The sequence below is a fragment of the Manis pentadactyla genome, chromosome 11, assembly GCF_030020395.1.
Source record: "Manis pentadactyla isolate mManPen7 chromosome 11, mManPen7.hap1, whole genome shotgun sequence".
Lineage (NCBI taxonomy): Eukaryota > Metazoa > Chordata > Mammalia > Pholidota > Manidae > Manis > Manis pentadactyla.
The window spans coordinates 3,543,378-3,565,392 of NC_080029.1; the positions used below are offsets into that span (position 1 = coordinate 3,543,378).

The following is a 22,015-nucleotide window of genomic DNA, read 5'->3' on the forward strand; positions in this document are numbered from 1 at the left end:
AAATATGAACTACTGAATTATAACGTGATCTCTTTATCAGCATACATTAACTCCAGAGACTTTGTTCTTAAGTTTGCTTAGGGAACTTCCTCTTAAAAGGATATACCTAAAAATATGCACCAAAATATAAAAAGCAATCCAAAGGCAAGCCAAAAACCAGCAGAAAAAAAACATAGTAGTATCAATTAAAAGAGCAAAAAAACACAATGGTTCTATAAACAACAGAAAAGTAAAAGGGCCTATTTTTCCAAGTATTGCTGATAGCTGAGAGTTAAACTTATGGACGGATACCTTACATAAAAACTACACTAGCTGCAGTTCTGGGTATACTTATTGTACATCTTTGCCCCCTAACATGGAACTTGACCGATATATTGTCATCTGTAATTAGACCATACATAAACACACATCTGAAGTATTTTAAATGCCATTTGAAAGACTATTTTCACTCTTAAAGCATATAAATATTTCAAAAACATCTCGTTTACTAACTTGTTTAACAAACTTTCTTCCTAGATCACTGTTAAAGTGTACCAGTCCATGAATAGCTTACTAGTCTGCAGTCAAAATTAAATAGAGACTGGGAATAAGCATTTATAAACTTTTATGGCAATATGACAGAGTAATTTTATATCTTTGAATCTAAAAATAAAAAATTCTGCATGTCATTTTCAGTTTCTTTTTCTAGTAATTTTTTTTTTTTAATCTTACAAAAGTATCAGTCCAGACAGACTGGGCATTTTAAAAATAGGTCCTTCCACACTGGTGGGAAAAGCACTGTCCTAAAAGGCACGAAGCAGACCTTGGTCCAAGGAACACTGAGAATAGCTCTTACGTAGGGTCATTCCCCTCGGTAACCCCCAATGGCTGATGGCACTAGAACACCAAAAGGCTGACCAGGCAACATTTCACCTACACCAAGCAGGAATCCCTGTGAAACCTGAAGTGACCACTCGGTTGTGTACCCACAAGAACTTATGCTTCTGTGAAACTGTGGACTGCATCATAGGTGCCCGAGCTTTCTGGGGCCCACGCCCATCCTGAGGAAAGTCAGGACTACTGATGTCAGCCTTCATTTCAAACAGCATGATCTCCAACTCATCCTGTCCTCTGCTCCACATCCAATTACCAAGTTATGTCTCTCTTTCTCCTATGTTGCTGTCCTATTTCCTCTTCTTCTTCCTTTTGTTTTGGGTGGGGGGTACTAACCTGTACTCTTTGAGTTCACACACCTTTTTAGGAGCAGTAGTAAAACTACCTAAGTCAGCCCCTCTTCCTCCCATGGGGTTATCAGCACCTGCTGGGTGGCCCAGGTAAAGGCAGTCTGGTAGAAGAGCCCAGGCTCTGGCACCGGGCAGGCCTAAGTTCAAACCTTGCCTTGTCTCTTGGTAGCTTGCTGGCCTTGGGCAAAGGTGCTTGTTTCCTCTCCCAGAGCCTCAAAGAACAGAGACCCCTAGCTCCCCTGAAGGGAGTGGTGAGGCTGGCAGATATGGACATATATAGCCTAGAGCACAAAGAGGCCTTCAAATAGTAGCTGCCCATTAATGATTTGTCCCTGTCACATCCCACCTCTGGTCAAATCCACCGGAGGCCTCCTAATATCCACCCCAACTGCGTGTCACACTGTACCCAGCAGTCGTGCCCTCCCTGATCTGCCCTTTCCCTCCTCCCTACCAGCAGCACCAGCTTCTGCCTACTGAACATTTCCTATGCACCAGGACCTTCATGCTCATTTCACTCAATCTCACAGCCACTCCTCAAAACCAGCACTTACATTATCCACATTTTACAGCTGAGGAACCTGAGAAGGCATTAAAGGGTCAAGGGCCTGTGCTCACCGCTCTGCACTGCCTTGCCACTCCATTTGCTTGCGCTCCACAGTGCACATCTTGTGTGTGGTGCAGGCACAAAGCCTTTCCTTCCTGGCTTTATTAGGCCACCCTGTCAGTTGGGATGGTCTCCTCTGCCCACCTCCCAGGAATCTTGGCCATGAGTGTTAAGTCCTGCCACACTCTGGGCTGGCTCCTTTTTCTCAATTTTCAAGTACTTAACTTGCTCCACAAAATTTAGTATTTAATCATTTATACGATTACTGTATTTTGTCACCATCAATTATAATACAAAATTACCCAAAAAAACTTTAGAAGAACTTCTTTACTAAACAGTCATCATTCCATAGTTTCACAAAATTAGATTTTTGTTTTCCAGCTTTCTGATGGATTCTGCATAGATGGGGTTACTGACACTTTGGGAATTTTTCGATGCTCCTGCATCCTAATTATTGCCAATTATCTGAATTCTTAAAGATGAATTTACAGCAGAACCAATTTATTAAAAACCCTTACCTATTTTAAGAATTAGATCATATTTGGTTATTCAGCCCCTACAGAGACTGGTATGTCACAGATGTACAGTATCTGTTGAATGAATGAAACTGCAATTGTTCCAAAGTGTTTCAGTTGCAAGATTACATTTTATGATTGTGTTCATTAGTTTCTGTATAAGGAGATGATTACAAATAATTTTTCAGTGTTTCACTCTCAACAGGAAAATTTTAAATGATGGTCTAAAAAGTCCTACTATTCCTAAACAGCACTGGTTACCAAAATCTTTGACCAGTCAGTACAGTCCTTGACCAAACTAAAATGTCATGTTTCTCTTTCCAGCATTAAAGGTGTGCAAAAGAAACCCTTTGGTTCCAGCTCACACCTTCACCCCAGGTCGCCACCTGGCCTGCAGGGGAATGCTGCTCAGCCAATGGGAATGCAGAGGAGGGACTTGAACCTGTGAGGGTCTAGCCCACCAAAGGAAAGGGGCCCCCTCAGGCTCAGTGGGCCTACTCTACAGGCCAGGGCTTTGGTGCTCTGTCAGTCAGCAGAAGAACTCAAAAAAGGCACACCAGCTTGTGCCAAGCCACGCTCGTGGGAACCTGTGACTGGATACTCCTGAGTGCCTGGGCGCATCTGATGTGGTACGGAAAATAACTCAGAAGGGTCTCCTCTGAAAAATGTACATCAGATTATGATATATCAGGTCATGATATGATATGGGGGAGCAATGTAGGTAATACAGGTGGGCTTTATTTTCCCTGACTGTCACATTCTCCACCCCCCGCCCCCACCATCTGAGAATCACCTCAGAGAGAACCATTCCCCAAGGTCTTTTTCCTGGCATACGAACAGCTGCCAAATACCCAAGGCCAGAGGCTTACCACAGCTACAGCAAAGACTGCTCTCTTCTTCTCAAAGCCTGCTGCTCCCACACTTTCCTAAGTCACTCCCATCCTGAATGGGTTAATCCAGAAGCACCAGAGCAGCCCCAGTGGCACAGAGGGTCTCCATCGTGGCACTGGGGAGTCAGAAGAGAGCTCATGCAGTGCTGCCTCTTAGCATCCTCGTTACAGCATCATGGATGACCCAGTGAAGGGCCAAGAGTGAACACAGACTTACTTCCCAGGACCACAAAGGGTCACCTAGCTGGAAAGAAGAGGAACAACTGGAATCTTAACTGAAGGCTTGGGATCCAAAATAAGCCACATTACAAAGACTGTTTCACAGTTTTTCTTGGGGGAGCCTTTTGCCCACGGACAGGGGCTGGTCCAAACCTAACGGCTCATCTTGGCTGAAACCTGGGGAAACACCCAACCTTCCAAATCACAAGAATGAAGGAAGTGAGACTCTGACCACTCAGAGCTCAGATATATTCACTTTATGAACAAAAGTTAAATGTACTATTTTACCAAAATTTTCCTCAACACAGTGGAGAATAACCTAGCTCTAATGACAAAAATACCAAACAACGATTTTCAAACACCTTCAGTGAGCATACTTCACACGCAGGTAAATGGTTTAGCACTGATGATCAGCTGTACAGCATTGCACAGATGCCAATTCTACAGTCCAACCCACCTGCCCTTGAAGTAGAAACAAAACCAGGCTCATCTTGTGAGACACCCACACAATCCATATTTCTGTTTCTTCAATTCAATAGTTACATGCAAAATATCTACATAATTGGCATTAATGGTATTTAAAGAGTGTAACACTTATTTTTTTAAAAGTGCTAGTAACCATAATGTTGCTCATGTAATTGTAAATTAATGATACCAAAATAAAAAAATAAAAATAAAAAATTTTAAAAAGCAGAGGTGTTAAGTCAGGTTTGGGATCACTTACCACAGGAGGGAAAAAAAATGTCAGTCAATTGTATAGTTTCAGTGTCTCAAACAGGACAGAAACTTATTTGTCTTATTCACTGCTCTATCTCCAACACCCAGCAGACAGTCTGGCACATAGAAGGGATCATTAAAAATGTACTGCAGAAAAGAAACAGTTCTGAAAATGGAGGGAAAGAAAAGTGAAGTGATAGGAACTAGAAAAGACCCACAGTTAGACATATATAGGAGCAAATATACGATCCTTTTGCTGACCAAAATCCTAATGACTAACGTCTTCTTGGGTATCCCTCTGTGAAAGAAAACCACTGCTGTCAGCAAATACCAGTCAGTCACTTTATGGTTTACAAAGCTCCTTCGTGCATCAATTCTTCTGAACCTTGTGACAAACTTGTGCCCTATGTACTATTGCCCATCCCATTTTATAAACATGGAAACAGAGTGAGTGTCAAGAGGAAGCAAATGATGGAATCCAGGCTGCCTGAATTCCAGCCCTGTGCTGCCCCTCCTATGCCACGCTGCTGTGCTGGGAAGCTGACAAGACAGCATCTGAGGTAGCACCGCATTCTAAAATTCTGTCGGTGTGTGACTGCATGCTCCTATGCTTGCTGCAGTGGGAATCAAATATTCCAGCCTTGCTCAGTTTGGCCCAGATTCCAGAACTGACTCCTCAATGCTTTGCATTGCAGGGCTGTTTTATTAAAATGGAGTGATAAACCAAAGTCCCAAGCACTGCCTGACACTTAAGAGGTACTTGGGAAGTTAGTTCCCCTTGTTTAAACTAGAATTACTCCTTCTGCATACATGAAGACTTGCTGCTTATCAAAGGGGCTTTGAAAATTCTCACCATTCTTAATATGGTCAAAGAAATATAAATAAGGAAGAATGGTGGCATTTCTTTCTACCCTGTTTCCTGGAGAAAGACAACAGCAGAAGCCAAGTTTAGGGCATGTTTTTCTTCAGACATGATTTTCCAAAACAAGACGGCACCTTCCCTCTCGTAGCTCCCGTGCCTCCTTCATTCTCAGACATACTGGCCGACGCCCACACTGGCACCGGCCCTCCAGACCTATTCCCGTCACTGACACAAATCGTCGGTGTGCCACCTGGTAGTGTGCTTCTGCTGAGCTCGGACCCTGGAATGAGCATCCGCCACTCAAATTCTAAAGCCCCACTCACGGGCATGGCAGCAGCAAGGCCATGAGAAGTGGGTCAGGGGACTCCATGGAGGGAGAAAGAAGGCAAGGACAGAAAGCCAGACACCACCAGCATACAGGCAAGTGAGATACAAAACATGAGGGGTGTCCCCATTATGCACTCCCAAGACAGGAAGAGATGCAGTCACAAAATGCATAAAATGTGTTCAGTGGAGTTTTCACAGCAATGGTCTGTGGAACTTTTTGCTGTTCCCTGAAAAAAGGCTTCTCACAGGAGCCGGTGAGGCTCCTCCTTTGGAGATCTGCCTTGGGGGTGGGGGTGGCCGCCTGGAAGATGCAGGGCAGAGAGGACATCAAACATCTTCTCCCTGTTCCAGTCAAATATCTGCTGAAATAACAAGCTTCTGTTGTTATCATGTGTCATTTTTTCCCAAGGCAGCCTGGCACTGTTAGCTATGTAAAGTCTTTTCTTTTTCCCTCCAAGTAGTTTTTAAGAATGAGAATGAGCAAGTGGCTAAACTACAACATCTCTGCCATCTCTCATTGTCTTATGTTGCACTCCACGTTCAGGTCAAGTCTCAGCACAACGCGGAACACTACAAATGGCTGTTGTGGCGCATCCTATAGGCTAATGAAATACTGATTTCTTCATTACAGAAAAACTATGAATAAACATTATATAAATTCAATTTGCACACAGTCTAACACCAGGTCTCATCACATCAAAATGCTGACATATTCAAATGACCTATTTTTATTAAATTTTCTGTTTAATATGCATAAAAATATGCATTCCTTTTCCTAAGAGAATACCAACATGTCAAAAGGAAGAAAGGACAAGATGTTTTCATTTCTGCCAAAAATACTCATTTCAAATTCTTAGAATATAATTTTTTAAAGTTCCCTCTGGAAGGGGTCTTTGGGGAGAATTCTATGACCTTGTGAAAGTGTTTTGACAACATTGGTAAACTAAAGATCATGCCAAGGCAGTGAGAGCTCTGTATGTGGCCTACGATGCTACCGCTCTCCTGACACTGAGATTATCCATGAGCTTGCGTCTGACACAGCACATAGATGATTTTTAAGTTTTCCAATTCAAGTTGCTGAGTAACACAAGCAACTATCTGCAGAGGAGCTCCCACTCTAAGCAAAAAAGCCCCAAATCCTCAATTGTGTAGAGGCCCTGAAATTTTCCAACCCTCATTTCCTCCTCCTACACAAAAACTGAGGCCCAGGGGGGGTAGTGACATGCCCAAGGTTTCAGAGCTTAGAACTGTGTTTTTGACCACATGAAGCTACCCTTTCAATCACTCAGCTTCAACTGAAGCAGTGAAATGAACTTAATCTGTAACACATGAAAGTTTTTAGAATGACACTGAAATATACCAATAATTTTACATAAAATGACAGCATTTTGGAGCCAGTACACAGCTGTTTTTGAAGCAAGGGAGCTAGAGAGAATGAAAGAACACTCATCTTACAAAATGAAGGGAGATCAACCAATCTGGTAGCCAAAATACTCGATTTGGCCTCTGTAATTCAAACAGCCTCTGATCCAGCCAGGCCTCAGCTGAAGAAAGCAGCCTCAGATCAGTGAACGTGACAGAGAGCTGACTATTCTAAACACAGTTAACTGTGGGCGCTCCTTCACTGGAAGTTTACAGCGTCACTGGAACTGCTCCGCTTGGCACTAGTATAAGTCATTTCTCATGTGTACCTTATCTCCCAGCTAATCCAAAAATTTTAGGGCATAACTATTTCATAGGTGACCACTCAGACATTTGTGATATTTTAACCCACCACAGTAAAAAGCCCTTTGAAGCACCTACAATGTACCACACACTGGTGTAGGCCTAGTAACACAGTAACGAGTAACACTGCCAGTTTCAAAATGAGGATCAGTACGACTGGCACATCCAGGAATGTGAAGAGGCTGGCCTCTCCTAAATACTGCAGGAGTGTAAGCTGGCACAGCCTTTATGCAGGGCAATTCAGCAACATGTAGCAAAAGCTTCCTTTCCTTTGAACACAAATACAACTCCTAGGAATGTATCCTCAGACAACATTTTTCAAGTGTGTTAGCTATTTGTAATAGCCAAAAACTGGCCCAACACAAAAGTCCATCGACAGCAGGTTAAACGGTGGGCTACACACAGAACACTATTCATGGTATACCTTGCACTGAGAACAAACATGGATAAATCTTGAAAAATTATTCACATGAAGTTCAAAAATAAGGAAAACTAATCTGTGTTGCTGCAAGTGAGGTCAGTATGGGGAAGAGGTCACAGAGGCAGCTCTGGGTGAACAGGAATACTGCTTCATATCTGGGGTTGATTCTACTTTGTGAAAAGTTGACAGAGCTTTACACTTATACATACTCCTGTTTGTATGTTATCCTTAAATTTTAAAAAATTTCAATGAGCAAACACATGTACAAAGATGTTTTGTTTTTAACAAAACATTATTAATATCCTGTGTTGTCCAAAAAGGAAATGGGTATATATATCATGTAGCCATTTAAAATTAAGATATTTACTTATAAATAAATAAGCAAAGAAGGACATTATAGACTTTTCCTTAAGTGAAAATGCAACAATAAAAAAAATAGGATTCTGTGCTCACTTAGGCAGTACATATACTAAAATTGGGGTGATTCAGAGAGTAGCATGGCCCCTGTGCAAGGGTGACACTCAAATTCGTGGAGTTCCATATTAAAAAAAAAAAAAATTCTAAAGACAAATAATAGAGAAATCTTAAAATTGTACATACTGTAGTCATATTGCTCGTAATAATAGTGTATTGTTATTTTGAACTTATAGAAAAGAGCAACAATGTTAACTATACATGAATATCATTAGGAACCGAGATTCTCCACATAAGGGATATAAATGTAAAATCATTAATCTTAAATTTGATTAGGAAAGACCAATATGAATTCATGCGTTTTTTTTTCTTAAAAAAGAAAAGCTGACAGATCCAATAAAGGGTTGACATCCAAAACATATAAAGAGCTCATGCACCTCAAAAAACAAAAAGCAAATAATACAATTAAAATATGGTCAGAGGAGCTGAACAGACAGTTCTCCAAAGAAGAAATTCAGGTGGCCAACAGACACATGAAAAGATGCTCCACATCACTAGTCATCAGAGAAATGCAAATTAAAACCACAATGAGATATCACCTCACACCAGTAAGGATGGCCACCACTGAAAAGAAAAACAACAACAAATGTTGGTGAAGATGTGGAGAAAGGGCACCCTCCTACACTGCTGGTGGGAATGTAAATTAGTTCAACCACTGTGGAAAACAGTATGGAGGTTCCTCAAAAAACTCAAAATAGACATACCATTTGACCCAGGAATTCCACTCCTAGGAATTTACCCTAAGAACGCAGGAGCCCAGTTTCAAAAAGACATATGCACCCCTATGTTTACTGCAGCACTATTTACAATAGCCAAGAAATGAAAGCAACCTGAGTGTCCAAGAGTAGATGAATGGATAAAGAAGATGTGGTACATATACACAATGGAATATTATTCAGCCATAAGAAGAAAACAAATCCTACCATTTGCAACAACATGGATGGAGCTAGAGGGTATTATGCTCAGTGAAATAAGCCAGGCAGAAAAAGACAAGTATCAAATGACTTCACTCATCTGTGGAGCATAAGAACAAAGAAAAAAACTGAAGGAACAAAACAGCAGCAGACTCACAGAACCCAAGAATGGACTAACAGTTACCAAAGGGAAAGGGACTGGGGAGGATGGGTGGGAAGGGAGGGATAAGGGGGAAAAGGGGACATTATGATTAGCAGACATAATGTAGTGGGGGCACAGGGAGGGCTGTACAACACAGAGAAGACAAGTAGTGATTCTACAGCATCTTACTACACTGATGGACAGTGACTGTAATGGGGTATGTTGGGGGGACTTGGTGATGGGGAGAGTCTAGTAAACATAATGTTCCTCATGTAATTGTAGATTAATGATACCAAAATAAAAAAAAATTTAAGAAAAAAAAAAGAAAAGCATGTTTTAGCTCTGTCTAGTAAAAAGTTACAGAAGTGATGACTAAATAGCAATAGGAACTTGTAGAACCCAGACTGTGCCACAAAAACTATGTCACTTAAAAGTTACTAAGTTTCCAGAGCCTTGATACTGGAAGTGGGGCAGGAAACAGACAAGATGAATCTGGAACATGCCTTTATACTTCTGAGCAGGAAAGCTATCAAAGCCTACCAAAGTTGGGTCCAAAAGACTCAGGAGGCAAAGGTGAGGGACTACTAATGGCCAAAAACAGGGCAATTTAAACATCAAAACAATACTATAGAATTTTCCTAGAATAAAATAAGAATCTGAGTTCACACTAATATCAATAAGCAGGGAGAAAAGGAAGCTCTCCCTTACAGTACACCAACACCCAATAAATGTAGAAGGAAAGGGTAATGGATTGAAAACTACCATTTTACAACCATTGCGGTAATACAGTAATAACTGATTCAGCCAAAAATCTCCAATGGAACTAAAACTTGTATACGAAGGTTTGATGAGAAACACAATAGTTGTGTAATGTCTCAAAGAATTCCCTCATAAATTACATATCAATCACAAAGAGAAAACAGAACTTTACAATGGATTCATTTAGCAAACACAACCTTAATCCATGTTAACATCATCAATATGAGAGCAAATCAACACCATGGGCCTCCTGCTCTGTTGCTCTGAGGACGAAACATCGATTGTGTGGTATGCCTCCCAAAATGCAGACCATGACTCTAATCATGAAAAAATATGAGACCAATCCAAATTGAGAGAAACTCTGCAAAATAACTGGTCTGAACTCACAAAAATTGTCAACATCAAGGAAACAAAGACAAGGCTAAGAACAGGTTTTGACTGAACAAGACTAAAGAGCCGGCAGCTAACTGCAGTGTGAACCTGAACTGGATCCCAACCAGGGGAAAATGGCTATTAAAGGGTGGCTCTTGGGAAACAGATAAAATTTTAAAACAGATAAAATTTTAATGTGAACTGTAGATTAGAGAAGAGGAATGCATCAATGTTATATTTCTGATTTTGATAAATGTACTTGTGACTGTTCAAGTGAAAATCCTTGCTGTTGGAAAACAAACAAGTTTATATGGACAAATGGGCTCACGTGATTCCTACAACTTACTCTCCAATGATATGTATTATATACATTCATGTCCACACATGTAGAGAGAAGGGAGAGGGTGCGGGAGTGTAAGGATAGATGATGGGGAGCACACAAATGATAAAACAAACAGGCAAATTTTAAACAATCAATCTGGGTGATGGCCATATGGGAGATCTTTGTACTGTTCTTGTCACTTTTCTGTAAGTGTGATATAAGCAAAACAATTTTTTTAAGAGAGACTTAGAGGATGCATACTAAATACAATGTGCTATACTTGTTTGGAAACAAATTTGAATAAACCAACTATAAAGTAACATTTGTGGTACTGGTTACATGAATCTACACATGGGATAAAACTGCACAGAAGTACATACACACACACAAATGCATGTGAAACTGGTGAAATCTGAAGGAGCTCTGTCAATTTCCTGGTTTTAATACTGTACTACAGTTCTGCAAAATTTATCACTGGGGAAAATTGGGTGAAGGTACATTGGCCCTGTGTGCAAATTTTTTGCAACTTCCTGTGAATCTATAATCATTTCAAATTAAAAGGTTAAAAATAAATTATGTAATTAAAAAGATCCTTACATCAAGAAACTGTAAAGATTTTATGAATATTTATGAATCTGTCAAAGAGCAGACTGTATTCAAATGTAAGTTTTTACATCTGAAAATGTTGTTTTATTTCCCCAAACACTCCATGTACTGAAGCACAGATGCGATGGCTGGGATTTGCTTTAAAATAATGCAGTAAGGGAGGTAACATGAAATGAGACAGCTGCATGTTGACAGCTGGTGAGGCTGGGAGGCAGGTATATGAAGTCCTTTATGCCAGTCTCTACTTTTGAGTAAGCTGGAAATTTTCCACAATTAAAAAAGTATAATTTTGTTTGGAACATGTATTTATTTCTATGCACACAGGTGCAAAGAAACCAATTTGAAAAGATATCCACCAAAATATTAAATATGGTTATTAAAAGAGGAGTAGGTAGCATTTATGTGACAATTTTTTGCCTTCCTTTCAAACTGCATCAAAAATTCTATATTGCTTGTTTAATTTTTTAAATAGAAAAAAAAAAAACAGGCCAAAAAACCAAATTAAACTATTTCAAAATTATTCTAGTATTTTAAAAGTATGTAATGGCCTAGCACAGGGTCGCAGAAAAATACATGCCTTCGTGAACAATAAATTCACCATAAAAGGAAGCTTACTGCAACATCAAGTAAATGCATGAGCCAAATGATAACAGCACCAACAGGTGAAGATACATTTTGCACTAGCAAAACCCTAAGTTTCACATGAATTAGGATGCTGGAGCCTGTTAGTCATGCTTTTGTGGCACCAGTGACATTACTCAAAGAGATGAGAAAGGACAGGAAAATTCTTTAAAGAGGCCAACCGCTCAGAGGGCAGATAAGGATGCCCTGGATGGTTCTATTGTTTCACTCTTCAAATAGTGCTACAATGTTAGAAGGGTTCACTGTGTGTTCCTAATTTGCTACAGTGGCAAATAAAGATATCTGTTCCCAGAGTCCTCTTTGGAAAATCCAATGTGTTCCAAGCTTACCTTCCAATTTTTCCTCTAATGTAGATTTAAAAATTGAACCCCCATCTTTCTCACAAGAACTGAACTGAGAATTATCATTAACCCATGCTTTTCTAGAGATTCTGAGAAAACTCAATCCTACATTATCCTTAATCCAGAAGAAATAGTAAAAGGTTACACAGTGGAATTTGTTTTTCTACAACAGTAATATTTTAGCATTTATAAGTCAAAATCTTGAGGCCTGAAATAAAAATATTAGGCACAATAGGGACAGTATCGTATTCAGTCGCAATGGGAAACAGTACTGTATTTCAAATGTAGGTTAACAGGCCAACAAGCTTGGAACTGAGTAAGTTCCACACTGAAGGCTGAAATCAAGAAGAACAGAAGTTAACATCAGGCAACAACTGCACATGTGCTTCACTCTGAGTACTAATCATTAATTATCTCATGTAATGAATCATAACTAGTCAAAAATTTGCAAACACTAGCTTAAAAAGCTAAAGCTATTCACAGAGAAGTGGACTGAAGAAGCAACTCGTTTCCCAGTGTGAATAATTCTGTAGTACATCTCTATACACAATAGTCTTATATGAGTGTACCTAAGTCTTACATACATGGAATCAGAGGATGAACAAGCTGGAGCAAAGCTTTTTAAAAAGTCACATTTGCTCTCAAGATGCTGTAATTTAAGAGAAAATAATTGCCTAAAATCATACAATCAGTTCACACTGCAGCTAAACTTGGGGCTCTGGTCTCACTCCTCTGGGTGCTCTAGACCTTGTAAACGCAGGAAAAGCACTTGAGTCACCGAGAAATGCAGGAAAAGCTACTTGGAGTCTTCTTGCTTCTACAACAGACAGTAAGAACTAGTTATCAAAACTTGGTATGATATTATTTATAACAGAGAGTAAAGAAATACAGAAGACTACAAAACTCATTAAGTTTAGCATAAGCCAAATGACACTTTTAGTTGGGGCAAAGTTCATAGATATGTTTCAACTCTGCTAGTCTTCTCTAGGCTGAGAAGGGAGTTGCCTAGCTCTTGATGAATCTCAAGCTGGCTGTGCCCTAAGCAACTAAGGCCAAAGCCCACTCCACAGCTCTTTCCAAAGCCCCTGTCTTCCAGAATATCTTCCATCTGCAGCAGAGCCAAATGCCCACTAATCAAATTCTGGCCAGCAGGGATGTATGAAAAATTTGTATGCAAATACAAAAAGAATGCATTAAAAACAGACATCAATTTTAAGCCAGGCAGGATAGATCTTGAAAGCTAAGAAATGCAGGCCAGCAGCTCAGCTGGGTGGTGCATAATGGCTGTGACAAAGGCTGAGACTCCAAATACCAGCAGGATGGCTACAAACCAAAGGAGTCCTCAGAGTGGCACGGAAAGAGCTCTGGCCTCTCCCCACGTGGAGTACTGCACTAGATCTGTCCTTTCGTTTAAGAGACACACAATAGTATAACATCCCCAAATCTCCTTGCTGTCCACAGCAAGTCTGAGCATTTGTGCTGTTCTCACAAAGTTCTCGCATCTCAAGCCCCATACATGAATATCTGGCAGTGAGAAACCATAGCGCACCCAAGGGCCCCAAGGAAAAAGCGCATGGCACAGCACACAGCCAGCCAGGGCCCGTCCTGGTGCAATACAAGGCTGGTGCTCAAGCCCAGGACTGTCCACTCCAGAAGACCACTTTCCTTAGTCACGGATTCACTTCTTCTGCCTGAGTCCCTGGCAAACTCTTTGATTTAACATTTTTACAGGACCAGAATTATTTCTCTACATGACTCCTGTATCAATCCTATCCTCCTAACTTGGGTAACAAAAACACTGAATAGTGCGCCATTTCAAAATTACAGGAAAAGCCCTGGCTGAAAACCTAACTTACACTCTGCGGGGCGGTTAGGACCACAGACGGTATGTATAGGCTTGACTCCAGTTCTGCCATTCCTAGCCCTGTGAGCTCCAACAGCTACTCGCCTTCCACACTACCATTTCTACAGAACAGGAAAATGGGGGTGATACAACAGGTCCTACCATATACAGTATTTGAGGATACAGGAGTTAAAATATGTAAAGTGATTAGAAGAGTACCCACACAAAGTGCTATGAAAGTTATCACTATTACGTATATAATATCAATTTACATGTGCTAATGCATTCAAATTAAGTTAGCACAGTGAACAGGGAAACAAGCATTTGATTCCTCACAGGCATTTAAAAAATAGATCCTTCTATTTAGCTACTTGTCCAAACACATGTGCATAGGGGGGGTGTGTGTGAGGGTGTTGAAAGTGAGAGGGGGGAAGGTCAGTGAGGTAAGAGGGAGCACCCAGCCTAAATAACATGCCCCCCCCTCACCGAGACGGCGCTGTCCCCTGGGTCAAAGCAGTGCTCCACCAGCTGGTACTTGCTCACTTCACTTTCATAACACAACTGGGCTGAAGCAAAGCCAGCGAAGTTACTTTTTCCAACCAATTAAGATTTTACTAAATTCAATGTAGTATAAGTTGTAAAAATAATGTAAGTTCAAAGGCCAGAGCTGTGTAGTATACTGATTTATACCTCAACAAAAGCACAAGTTAATCTCTGAAACACAAATACGGAGTAGCACATGTGATGTGATGGCTAAATACTAAGAATGCCAAGGCTGGACTATAATCTCAAAGCCTCTTCTACCTCTCATTTTTCTGACACCTTTTAAGTAAACGAATATTAAGAAGAGGAAATAAAATACTCTATTTCTATTTTTGAAAAGAAGTTGATAGGTTGTTGCTTAGTATATGGAGTTAAGAACATGATGGGGGAAATCCAAACATATGGGTATTACAACCATTTGTGATATGACCCTGTGACAGCTGCATCATCACATGCCCTCTTTGAGAACAAAGGTTTATGTGAAAGGCAGTGTGGAGGCTAAGAAGGACAGGCTCTGGCACCTGAGAGACCCTGCTGAACTCTCACCCACCACTTACCAGCTGGGTAGCCTTGGCAAGTGACTGCATTCCTCAGAGCCTCCCTTTCTCATTCTATATATATAAAGCAGCAAAACACTACCTACTTCAGTGTTTGTGAGGATGACCCAATACACATAAAAACCTCTTGTTTAGTGCCAGCACAGAGTAGGTGTTCAATAAATCACAGCTGTGATGATACACAAATTAATAACTATTAAACAGCCAGTAACTTACTGTTTACTGTGAGGAGAGCTGAATGAGATCCCAGAAGGCAGTGGTTCTCAAATTTAGCACATCAGAATCCTCAGCTGGTTAAACACAGACTGCTGGGCCCCACCCACAGAGTTTCTGATTCAGTTGGTCAAGAGTAGGGTCTGGAAACCTGTCTTCCCACAAGTTCTAAAGATGCTACAGCTGTTGGTTGAGTACCACACACATGTAAGTAAGAGAACCACTGCTGTAAGGGGAAAGAGAAAGAGGAGTCTGACAGTTTTTGTAAATGTAAGAACTCAAATATTTAGGCAAGGGTATCGTCAAGTAGAAAGGTGAGATGGCACTTGGGTGAAGACAGAGACAAATAGACATAGCACATGTGCAGGAAAGACCCCAAGGCATCATCCTGACTTCAACTATCTGTGTGAGGCACCTCATCATGAAAAGCACACATTTTGAAGGAGCCACTGGCAGAGTAACTTTCTTAGTAGGCTCAGCTTGGATTTGATGGTTTTAGTAAAGTAAACCATTACAAATCTTGGGAAAGAGCCATAAAGTGACAAAGGCAACAGCAAGCAGAGATGGGACAATGGTTGAGTGGTATAGAAACAGGAAGAAAAGACTGGAAGCAGTGAAGGACCATCAGTGATTCCGGCGCAGGGGATCCCATCAGCTCTCTCCCACTGAGAGCACCCACTCTCACTACAGCCAGGACCTTCGGAACCTTCACCCGCTAGATGAATGATGGCCCATAAAGGGAATCTATTAGATATGAGAAAGAGATTTGAGAATCAAGCCCCATTAAACCCTATTATTTATTAGCTTGGCATTATCAGGCATTAATCAAAGGAGCTAAGAGATCTCAAAGGTGATTCACTCAAATGAGAGGAAAATCTCTTCTTGTTTTATATAACTTATCAAAACTTAAGTGTAGGGCATAATATTAATTAGCTTATCACTGCACCTATTGTTAATGATCTTATCAATCTTTATTTACCAACTGAAAATTCTGCAAGATTTGTTTCACAATCATGCTCACAAATAGACTGTACTTTAATCACTAATTTTTGGTCAACATTGTTAAGATAAAGATAACCGTGACTTACAATTAAAAAAAATACACACAGCTCATTGTTCTATACTCCTCAGAGTTCAGCAGAAAACTGCTGACAGATTATTCTCCATATAAGATTAAGAGATCAAGAAATCCTAAAATTGTTCCCCCCAAAGAAGGGGTGGTGGTGGGAGGCTTAAAACCCAATCTCACATCTTACACCAGGATAAATCTCAGCATAGCAAATATCAAATGTAAACAATGAAACCTAAGAAGTACAAGAAGAAACAAATGAGAATTAAAAAAAATAAAATAGGAAGGTTAAGTATGACCCAACCCGTAGCCATAAGAGAAAAGACTAATATGTTTATCTATTAAAAAATAAAATTTCCACCTAGAGAAAACCATAAGCAAAATCAAAAGACAACTGACAACAGAAACCGAATTGTCTGCAACTCAGATCATAGATTAAAGGCTAATTTACATAAAAGAGAGCATTCCCCAGAAAGTCTCTCACCCCCAAAAAAGACCAAAATCCTAGGAGAAAAATGGATACAGGATATGGACAACTCACAGAAAACACAAATGGCTCTTAACTATATGAAATGATGTTTAACTCATAGTACAACAAACACAAAACTACAGTATTACACGATTTTTCACCTGTCAAACTGGCAAAGATCAAATAGTAGTACACTGTGCCAGAAGCATTAATTGGTACTTGTGGAAGGCAATTTGAATATGTCTAACAAAATCACACACACATGCCCTTTGACCAGCAATTCCACACATAGGAATTTATTCCTCAGATATACTAGCACCACGGCAAAATGATATATATGCATAAGGTTATTACTCCACCATATTTTGTAATAGCTAAAGACTGAACACAACTTTACTGTCCATCAAAGGGGGAGGCATGGTACATTGGTAGAAATTGAATAGTGCAGCTATTAAGAAAATAAAGAAGCTCTTTACACACTGACAGAATAAGCTCCAAAACATATTTTATAAAACAAAATAAAAACAAGGGGCAAAACAGTGCAGATGCTAAAATTTGTATTTTTTTTCCTGAATTTTCCAAATTTTCTATCACAAACATACCCTACTTTTAACTACAAGGGTAAAAATATCTTTCCTTTTTACTGCAGCCAATGAAGGGAAAATTCCCATATGCAAACTTATAAATGATTTGAATGATCAACAGACTTTCCTTGTAAGAAAACCTTCAGAACTGAACAGATTTCTGTTTTCTTTCATGCCTCTACTTATTATCAGAACTAAGGTAAGATGTATGTATGGGAGAAGGGGGAGGTGAGGAATAAATTAGGGAGAAATGCGGTACACATAGCAGCGTGCTGTTCTTTACATACACTATCTCACAAAACATAGATGCAAAAGATCAGAGAGAAAGATTGATTTAAAATATTTAACCAAATACCAACTACATATAAGAAAATAGGCTTATAATTGCAGTCTACCTCATCAATAGACAAATGACAAAGTCACTTGCACATTTATCCATTCATTCAAATATCTAGAGTGCCCATAATGCATCAAAGGCACTGAGCTAGACACAGGGATTTCAGCAACAAATTAGATAAAATCAGCCCTCCTGAGGTTTCAATTTAGAGGTGGGGAGAAGAGGGGCAATAAATTTCAAATTGAAACTATTTTATTATCATCATGACTTGACATATGCTAGAGAGATGATCTGGTAGAGTAACAGACCTTACCTACTCTAGGGGTCCGGGTTGGAGGCATTGACAAAAAGAACCTATGAGCTCGGATGTGAAGGAGCAAGAGGAGTGGAAGCATCTTCACAGGTATAGGAAGCAGCACTTGGAAGGATCTGTGGCAGGAAGGGCTTGTCAGAGCTGCTGAAAGGCCAGTGGTCAGAAAGATGCAGAAAAGGGAGAGGATGCTGAGGTAACTAAGGCCAGCACAGGAGCTTATTTACGTCAATCTCTTCATCTGTAATGCTAAAAGCAATGAGAGCCAGTAAAAGATAACCCTGGGAATGACAATCAGATTCATATTTTAAAGATCACTCTGGCTCCTGTATAGAGAATAAATTATAGGGAGTGACAGTAAAACAGGACACCATCAGACGACTGCATGGTGCCCAGCTGAGATGAGTGAGGGCGACAAAAACACAAGTAGATGTATTCAAGATCTACTTCGGATATAAAACCAAGTTACCAGGTGGGGAAGGAAGAGGAGTAGAGGAGAAGAAAGTGTCATGGACAGCAATGAAATAGAAAACACGTAAGAGGGCCAAAAGGCAAAAACAAAACTACATTAAAAAGTTGAAAATAAAGGATAGAAAAGACATTCATGCAAACACTAACAAAATTAAGTTTTTTCCAATTCTCAAAATAGAATTTAGGGCAAAAATAGAGGTTAGAGTAGAGTAGAGTATACAAACACAAAGAACAATCTACAAAAATTAACAATTCTGAATTTAATAAAAAGCAAAAAGCAACAAAGAGAAATTGAAAAATTCAGAACCACAGGGAGATATTTAACATACCTGTCAGAATTTGATAAATATCAGTCATAAAAATTGTAAAGATATGGAAAATATGAACAGGACAATTTAGTCACACACATGCACATGTCACCCTGAGCCTCACAATTAGAGGGGATATACTCTTGGAACACTTTAGGTCACAAAGAAAAAGTCTCATCACATTTCAAGTAACTAATATCAAAAAACATATTCTATGACCATACAATGCAAATAAATTAATAACAAATTAAGCACTATAAATAGAAATTTTTAAATGCCTTCTTAGAAGCTCAACGGTTAAAGAGGGAATAAAAATGGAAAAAACAAAATATCATTTACATCTTACTGACAATATCACCACATATCTAACATATGGAAGACTTTTGTTAAAGCAATACTTAGGGGGAATGCTATAGCCTTGAGCACATCATTAAAAAGAAGGCGTGAAATTTACCCGAAGGAAACAAAATCCCTGATTCAAAAAGACATGTGCACCCCTATGTTTACCGCTGTACTGTTTGCAATAGCCAAGATACGGAAGCAATCTAAGTGTTCATCAGTAGATGAGTGGATTAAAAAAATGTGGTACGTATACACAATCGATATTATTCAGCCATAAAAAGAAAAGAAATCCTCCCATTTGCAACAATACGGATGCAACAACTAGAGGATATTATCCTCAGTGAAATAACCCAGGTGGGGAAAGACAAATACCATATGATTTCACTTATTTGTGGAGTATAAAAACAAAGCAAAACAGAAGGGACAAAATAGCAGTAGATTCAGACACTAAGAAGGGACTAGTGGTTACCAAGAGGGAGGGGTGGGTGGAATAGGGTGAAGGAGGTGAAGGGGATAAAAGGGCACAATAATTTACAATCACGATATAAGTTGGTCACAGGGATGGTAGTACAGCATGGAGAACACAGTTAATGATTCTGTAACATCTTCCTATACTGATGTATAGTAACCACACTAGAGGGGTTAAGGATTTAATAATATGGGTAACCACTGAACCGCTGTGTTGTATATTTGAAATCAACAAAAGATTGTATATCAACAATAATTTTTTTAAAAAGGCTTGAAATCCGTTTTCAATTCAGAAACCTCAAGAAAATAGAAAGGAAATAAAGGTAACATATTAACAAAACAGAAAACAAAGAAACATCTGATTCTTTGAAACAAAATTTTAATTGACAAAATCTTGCAACTCTGTTCAAGACAAAATTAAAAAAAGAATGATGGGGTTGAAGCTCTGCTAGTGATTGAGCCCAGCAGCTGCTTAAAAGCCAGAATCTTTAGTGCCCCAGCCACTCCAGAATAGGTCACAGCTCTACAAAAGGGAGCCACAGTTTCAAATCAGTGATGGCCATGTCCGTGACCACAGAACTGATGGCCTAGAAAGAAAAGGGCAACAGGAGAGAGAAAAGGAGCTGGCAAAAGTGACTATCAAGAAGCAGGATCTACAGCTGACAGTGACAGAGCTGGAACTTTGCTGGAGCACACGTTAGAATGAGGAAGTTAGAATGAGGAAGTTCTAACTTCCGCCTAAAAAATGGATTTGTGCTTTCAAGGGAATACACACTGATTTATTGCAATAAATACTTTTTCCTTTGGGGGGTGGGGTAAACAATTTTAGGAACAAAAGACACAGATACAGTAGACGTAAGATGGGAGTGAGAAAGGAAAAGGGAACAGGGCCATGTCGTAAGAAAATCAGTGAGGGAGTAGGTAGAGTGAAGCACTGAATGGCCAAAGAGAGGTGGGCCAGAAAGGCAGGAAGAGATTAAGTGTCATGACAAAGAGTATTTCAATAAACAGAAGATGATCAGCTGTGTCAAACACTGCTGAGAGGTCAAGGAAGTTGTGGGCAGCCTGGTGTTCCATGGATCTGGCAGCATGAAGCTGAGTGACCAGCATCCTGGAGAATCAGAGCAGTGGGAGCCCAGGTGACATGGGAGTGAAGGACAACCGTTTCTATCTGAAATTAGTAATTTTGGAGCTGACGCCATTCAGCTGATGGTAAGACCCAGCGTGTCACTACGGAAAGGGTGCCAGAAGTAGAGTACAGGAGGTCACTGGGGTGGACTTGGAAGCCAAGAAGCCAAGGTGCTTAATGGGTGTCCTGCAGTGGATAGGAAACCACCCAAGATGAGGGCAGAACTGGGGTGGAGAGGAAGGCTGTGAGGCAGGTACCTAAGTCTTCAGTGAGCACTGGTGGTCAAGAAGCCAGTCTACAGCCTGGAGAAGGAGAGATAGCAGCACGAATCCAAAGGGCAGTCAAAGGGGTTGCCAGGAGGAGCGGCAAACGGACCTATATCTGATCTGGTGCTGCACTTTGCAGTGTGGTAGTCAGGATTCCGCAAAGCTTTTCCAGCTCAACCTGTGCCCTACTCTGAGCTATCGGGAAATGCAAACTGCTAGAGCACCAAGGAAAGCCCTCAGCGTAACCACCACCACTTTTTAATTGGCTGAGCTAATACTGTCCTCCATTCTGCTAGCTACATGTACACCTATTTCAAACTCCTGAGGAAAGAAAAACACCATGTAAGGACCTGTGCAGTTCCTACAGTGAACCCGAGAGAAGACCTGGAAGGCAGCGTGTGAGCACTTTTTCCCACGACAACAGGATAAGGAAGATGTAGCTTCCAAACAAAGCTAGCTCAAGCAATAGACACTGGATGCAGCCTCCTCCAGGGTTAGCCCAGAACAACTCCAACAGCACAAGACTTGAGGCTGTGACTTATTTCTAAAAGTCTCTCAACCAATGCAAAAGGGGCTGGCAAGACTACCTCTGTGTGCCTGGGTAACTAACACTGATCAAATTGACTTGTGCCAAGGATTTTGAAAAGATATCTGATTTACTTAAAGGAAATCCTTAGAGGACTATAATCTCAACCATTTCATTCATCTAAAATTGAACACAATGTGCCTACTATATATAGGCACTGTGATGGACATGGATGAATAAGATGGTTTCTGCCCTCAAGACTCACAGTCTAGTCAGGGAGAGATTCAAACAAAAAATCACAAAATTATGTGAAAAGGTGGGAGGGCATTCATAGTAGTCAAACAGCAAGAGCAAAGGAAAGAGGTTTCTAGACCACGCAAGAGTACAATGCAGCCCAAGCAGTACTCAATGCACTAACTACAGTGTGCTGAATTCCTACTTTACTGATTCAACTCACCACTCGTTCTTCTCAAGAAAATAACTGCATCTATCACATCTGGGTCCC

General features: G+C 40.2%; 1 protein-coding gene and 1 non-coding gene across 2 annotated transcripts in view; one reads left to right on the plus strand and one right to left on the minus strand.

The window, feature by feature from the left end:
* The window catches only part of WDR20 (WD repeat domain 20), a 51,043-nt gene that overhangs the window by 19,097 nt on the left and 9,931 nt on the right, over positions 1-22,015 (minus strand).
* LOC118910953 (U6 spliceosomal RNA) lies at positions 7,949-8,050 on the plus strand. Its single transcript, XR_005024268.1, has one exon. It is a non-coding gene; the product is annotated as a U6 spliceosomal RNA (small nuclear RNA).